Below are 6,987 nucleotides of genomic sequence, written 5' to 3'. Positions count from 1 at the left end.
TTAATATTTTTGAATGCCGCTGCGGTGCCTTGGGAGATTAAATTAAAGTGTTCGATGTATAAATTACCCAATTTGCTATAATTTCATGACTGATATTGCGCACCGCAGTGCAACAAATTACCAGTTATCGATCGCTGTAGATTATATGGCGCAGCTTCTCGAATTACTGATGTGCACACAAAATTCTTTTTAACATACGCCCGGTTTGCTTTCGTTTCTGCGTTAATGATCCAACTTCTCGCTGCTCGAAGAAGTAAGATGATGGCCAATTAAGAAAGTTAAATGAAGTTCTGCGTGATATACCTGCGCTATAAATTTCAGCACGAAAATTTACTATAATAAAGCAATGAAACTCTCCTACCACATGGGATAACATTTATTTATGCTGTAAGACACGTGCTAAAAATATTTTATTTAGTAATACAATTAATATAGTTTTCTACAAAATAATGTTGTACTCAATTTTTAATCTTTTGTGCAATAATTAAGAAATGTGATGAAATGTCGGTTTCTTAATTATGTGAGGATAAATCAGCGTTTTCAAGGCGTTACATCCGAAGTGCATCTATATCCGGTGCGTTTGATGTACGAGAGTTACCACAGCACTTTTATTAATAGAAAAGGTCGGAGTTGTTTGAAGAGTTTCAAACGATGAAAGGTACTCGAAACGTTACAGCTGCGCAAACAGCATCAGGTGAAGTTGTTCAGGGTGTACGTAGCTTTTTTTTCTAGTTACGCGTGTTTGTACATTTTTCTCGATGTGTGGATTTGAAAATCTGTTTTCCTTGTTGGCAACATCGTAATACTTTCAACACAAAACGAATATTCATGATCGCGGTAGCTTCTATGCTTTTAATGAACATACATTTTTGTGTATCGACATTTTTGCTTTAAATTTTTTAATAACTATTAAAAAATTATTGGATTAGCCTAAGATAACAGCTGATTTTATTATTTTTTCTATCGTTAATTTTGAAACAAAATACTTCTATTTTCTATTTATATTACGTATCTCATTCTAAAATTTATCCTTCGCTTGGTATGTGTTAGCTTGCTGTGTTCGAAATATTTTATTTTATTTACTTTTATTTGGTTACGTCACTGCTCAATGGCGAAACGACGCAAATTGAATCACGTTGCTATACAAGCGAGACGTAACAGCTGCTTAAGGCTTCTTCAAGACGAGCATGATTTGCGTCTCAGGGCCGTACAGTTTCAAGTTCAAACGCGCTCGCTACCTCCGCTCGCTCGCCACTGACACAGGAACACCGGTGTTAGCAATTAAGGGCACTCGATAATGATGGAACTGTACGGAACCGGGAACTCTATAAGCTGCTTAGAGCCGGGAGCGAATCTGTCACTGTCAGTCGTCGCCTATTCACCGACGCGGCCGCATCCACTTGCCAGTGGAATAAAACATTTAGCCGTGGCGCGATTAAAGTCACATTTCTCTCAAGTGATGCTCACAGCGAGGAAGAACACGTCGCTTTGAACGAGCATGAATTTGGAGATACTAAGCGAATCTAAATAATGATGATGATGATGATAAAGATATAGTAGTAGTAAATTTGTTAACACGTAACGTGATTTGTGTGCTACGAATGTTTTTCAATATGTTTTTAGAAAAATATAAACATATATTATAGAAAAAACGTATGTGGCAATCAATTAGTACTTTGACTTCTAGAAATATTTAAATTTGACGTCCAAAAAGAGAGTCTGGCACTGAATATCTCATTGTCAGAACTGTAAAATTTTACTTGATTAAAACACATATCTATATATTAATAATCTTAATGGATCTTCCAAGCATTAATATCGCGTACATGTATAAAGTATGAAGCCTTGTCAGAAAGACATCAGATAATAACATTTATAATTCTTTTCGTATGAAGCAGGTAAAATGGGAGATTAAATTCTGTATTCTTTTACGGGTTCTCATAATCGGATATTAAATTAATATCCGTCGAAAACAACGCTAGAAATTTTTCACGACATTAAGTTGATTCGTATGAGATAATTTGTTGAAAGTGTTATCGCAATTTGATGAATCTTCTTAGCCGATGCTGTGTCTATAGTATAAATTCACCTCCGGCACGTCGCGAATGTTACCGTTTCACTTTTTTCCTCTTCTCATTTTCTCCCATTCGTCTCTGTCGAGGACTCTCCTTCTCGAGTGTAGAATGGAGCACGTGTGGAATTCTCAGCACCGTTGCCAGTCGATACGCCGGATTTTTGAGGGTAAAAAAACTCGTGTCTCATCGCGGGGACAAATCTAAAAGCACTATACACACGGAGTTGCGCGTCTCTAAAAAGCAGGGTGGTTTTTTTTCATTGTGTCCCCGGTATTATCTCTCGAAGTACAAACATTTTTTCATGTGTGATTCGCTTTTTTTTTTACTGTTTACTTTCGGAATTATTTTCATTAATGTAAATTGTATGTATTATGGAAGATAATAATTTTTATCGTGATATTAAAAAGTGAGTTTTGAATTGGTAAGAATTATTAATTTTCTAAAATTTAACATCTTTGGTCTTCCAAAGTTATTTTCAAAACAATATTACATATCTAAAACCAGGAAGACACACAATTAAATTTCGAAAGGATATAAACATTTTAATAAATTATTACGTCATTGTCTCAAAAAGATTCTATTCTTGCATGTTATGGCATATTTCGTATTATAAGGAGTTTCCGGTCGATGTCGAGATGCTCATTTCGTGTAATACTTCGTGTTTCGCGGGGGCGAATACATCCTCGCGAAGAACAAGGAAGAGGACGAATCGTCGAGTAAGCGATTCGATGTCGGCGGCGTCATTACAGTCGCGTTGCATAACGTGTCATTGACCATGCCGGCTGGATTACTCACGGTTCTTCCTCGTGTGACCTTGGATCGCAATCGAGCCTTCAATGCGCGCCCTTTGTAGACCGGCCGGCCAGCCGGCGATCATGGACCCGCGGTTGTTGAGTAATCATCGACGACGACGCAGGAAGGGCAATGCACCTGGTTGTAGCGAGCCAGTTGCAAGCGAACGACTATTTGGAGAACAATGGCGCGCTAATAAACAATCCCCGACCGGACTTTTATGCTTTCGTAGAAAGTAATGAGGATATGACTGGTGCTTCGTCGAAACAGAGATAAATCTTCAGCGCCGAGTTGCGAGCTCAGCGCGATTGCGTGTTTGAATGCGTTCAGTTGCGGCTGCAACTGTGGAATGCGACACATAGAAGGCAGGACAATGGCACGGTGATATTCCGCGGTCACATTTTCAATTTTTTCTAACGCGTTTCGAAAGATCTCCTGATCTGTGCGGCCGTTTAGATTTATAATCCCCCTCCTCTCCCTTCCGGCGATGCGTGTTGATGCACAGGTGGTTGCTGTTTGATAAAGTGACACGATGCGCGATAGTTTCTGCATACGGCTGCAGCGATAATATATCTTATAACACATTTTCTATGAGTAATGATTCCCGATATATCTTTGGCATAAAATCTTGCTTAAGTTATGAACTATCTACCAATTAATATAAGATTAATTTTTCTAAAAGATAATTATGAGAGAAAATCAAAGGAATTTAGAGAAGGATTTTCTTTTTATTGGTGTTATGAATAATTCATTATTTAATTATAATTATTTAATTATAATAGTAATGAAGAAATTATAACGTAATAACATTTTCCATTACAATTTTTATAAAATTCGTGTAGCTTGATTGTTTTCTGATTGTGTTGGAGTTAACCATGTTCCTCGAGCTGGTTACAGTAACAGTATATCCTGTACTTCGTATCTAATCTTCTGCGGCGGATAATAGGGATCCAAGAGATCGTTGAACTTTAGCTGTGCGTCTCGAGGAGATTCGCAATTGAGTATTCACAGAGCAAAGAATGTAATCTAATGCACGACATTTAATGCGGATGTGATATCTTGTAAACTCAGGAGACTGGAGACTTAGGAAAGGGAGAAGTCCTTATTAATGTTATATTCGAAACCTGTCGTACTTACAAGCCAACAGTAGTTAACGTTAGATTTTATTTTATATTTTGAAGCCTCTGCAGCTCGCGAGTTGAAATCTATAAATATTGAGATTAAGTCTGATACGAAATCGCATGAAAAAAAAAAAAAAAAATTTACAATTATGGCACTGTGATTCCCGCGTATTGAAAATTTCTTCTTGAGGAGAAACGATCGAGATACCGCTTTTACAAAGTGGAGCACGCTACAAAAGCGTCTTAATTAAATTCCCGAGATCGCAACATTATATGCAACGGTGTTCTTTCCTATTTATAATCCTCGCTGCCGCGCTTCGCCGTCCAGATCGATCGAGCGGCGTTGAATGTTTAACGCGCCGCTTCGCGTAACGCGCTTAATCCGACTCGCGACGCGATCGCGAATCCGAAGATCCTGCATAATGTAGCCGCGTCTTCCGTTTTCGAGCGGGCACTAATTAACGAAAGCGAATTAGTATCCGGCGCCGGGGATATCGCGCATCTACTACTACACGTCTCCACCGTGTGTTCGCGCGAATGCAGTTTTTCCCTACCCGAACGTCGGGAGTCGAGTCAACGTGAAAATTTCATTTGATCGAACGACATCGAGCACGATGCCGCCTTCGAGGCCGAGTGCAAGTGCGAGATTTGAAAAATGCATTTGAACGATGTATGCGCTCTGCGAGCGGCATCCTAGAGTCTAATTGAGATAAGAGGAAGGTAGGAATCGCGAGTCTCGATGAGATTCAATTTGTTTCTGCAACGTTTCTATTGCTGCTTTGAAAAAAAGCAATCCGGTATAATTACGAGCCGACAGAAACGTTTGTATCAATTGACTAACAATCATTTGCATTTTCTTAACTTGTTATCGATCGGTGGTCTTTAATTTTTCAATTGGCTGCTTTAGAAGAGCAATGCATTTCTGAATAAATGCGAGACAGATATATTTTATCTGTCTATTTTATCAATTGAATTGATATTTTTTTTTATTGAAAATTTATTTTATCCCTTTCATTAGTAATATTATATTTTATTTTATTGAATATTTTATATTGTTATTAAACTGCAGAGCTTGTGAATTATTGTTCTTTCGAAACACTCCACATACTTAGCACGAAGCTTTTACACGATAAATCAGAATGTAATACTTTGTCGAGTTTCACTGAAAGAGAAATCTCATCTTTAATAATACTTATCTCAGATGGTAGTTATTTATGTACGTGTTTCATATTTATGTGGCGTAATTAGCAATATTTCACGAATGCGTAATGCTATTAATTCAACGCAGCTTAATAAGTCGGGAGTAATAACAGCCGCAGGAAAGCAGATGCACGTTCTATCGAGACAAGGATCAGTTTTTACTCTTTCACGAAATGAATGGCGCGAGAGGGAGTATATTGCACTCTACGATAAGCAACGACAGCGCATTCATGAAAATGTGGTGCATTTTCAAAATGCAACTATGTACAGTGCCACTGAGAGCTGCAAAAAGAATATGAAAATACGAAGCGCAGGAGATATACGAGAAAGCATTATGAAAAAATGTTCTCGGCGTTTACATCGATAACTTGATAACGTACTTTTCTAATCCACGAGCGTACATGTCGATGCAATCAATCTTCGTCTAGAAGAAACTGTGCTGTTTGGCGTTAATTTGCCGTGACGAGTTTGAAAAGAAGCACCATGGTTTTGATTATTAATATCGCTCACGATGATATCACCAAAAAATATAGAAAATCAGTTTGAAAAAAGTTAGTTCTTCTGTCGATTCGCTCCACGTGCAATTGTTCACGATTTGCTCGCTTACAAGGCGCAAATTAAATATCTACGGAGATCGGCTTATCGAGCATCAACTTCGCATTAACGTCACACCATTCTCGATACAGCCCGCGGCGGGTAACTATCATTCGTCAAAGTCAATTTTGCCTCGGAGCCAATGGCAGGAATTAAACTTCTGCGCGCGCGGCACTTCCGCAATAACATCGCACTCGAGCTCGCGCGCGATGCTGCAAAATTAGAAGCGCCATGTATCGAGATGGGTTCTTTGTCAGGACGTCGAACGTTAACCGCAGCTGCTGGAAGTTATGAATTTTAAGTAATAAGTAAAAATAAAGATTGGCTTGTTCTTAAAAAAAAAAAAAAGAAAAAAAAATTAAGCGAAAAAACGCAAATCAGCATGAGTCGGCAAAAGTCAAATGTTAGCCGATATTTTTAGAATATGAATTTTTTCAAATTAACAAAGATGTTATGCCATAAAGTCTGACATTATTTTTTTTGTTTTTGCTTCAAGATATTTTATTATAGATGGTATAATTGAAAATTGATGTGTTTTTCTAATACTAATTTGAAATCCGATATAGTGTCACTAAAATTTCTGCATTTCGCAAAACGATTTAATTATATATCTTCTTTTGCGTCTGTGACGTTTAAAAAGTCTATCCGGAGTACAGTAAAATTTCTCTATCTTTAGTTTTAAATCGAGATCTGTCAAAATCTTTCTCTTATATTGCATAAATCCAGTTATACGTATCAATGTCGCTCTGTATAACCGTAGATAACAGAAAAAAAACCTACAAATACACAAAATATTATTTCGGAAAACCACTTGAAAATCCGATGAAACATCACTTACTTCCATATTACATCTTCGTCCATGTCCACGTCGCGGAAGTGTCACGTGGTAAAAAAAACTCCGGAGTGCGCTCCAGCATCTCGCCTAATGGAATTAGCTTCCTTGCAGGATACGCGGAGAGATCCTGCGACGGGTCGGCGGCGGCAATATGTGTATGTGTGTGTGTGTGTGTGTCGCCTAATTAATAAAATAAATCAGCCAGCGCGCTTCGTGCCGATCTTCAGAGTGCGACGACCCCGGGCATTAAAGCGCGCGCGAGCGGCTGACTGACTAACTGGCTGACTGACGTGGCACCCGACGTCGGCCAATTGTCGAATTACAAGAGATCGGGAATACCTGATGGGGTATGTGTATACTTGATACGGGG

Source organism: Wasmannia auropunctata, unplaced genomic scaffold (genome assembly GCF_000956235.1).
Source record: "Wasmannia auropunctata unplaced genomic scaffold, wasmannia.A_1.0 LD336116.1, whole genome shotgun sequence".
In the NCBI taxonomy this organism is placed as follows: Eukaryota; Metazoa; Arthropoda; class Insecta; order Hymenoptera; family Formicidae; genus Wasmannia; species Wasmannia auropunctata.
The sequence above is the reverse complement of the archived record's forward strand: the minus strand, read 5'-3'. Positions refer to the sequence as shown.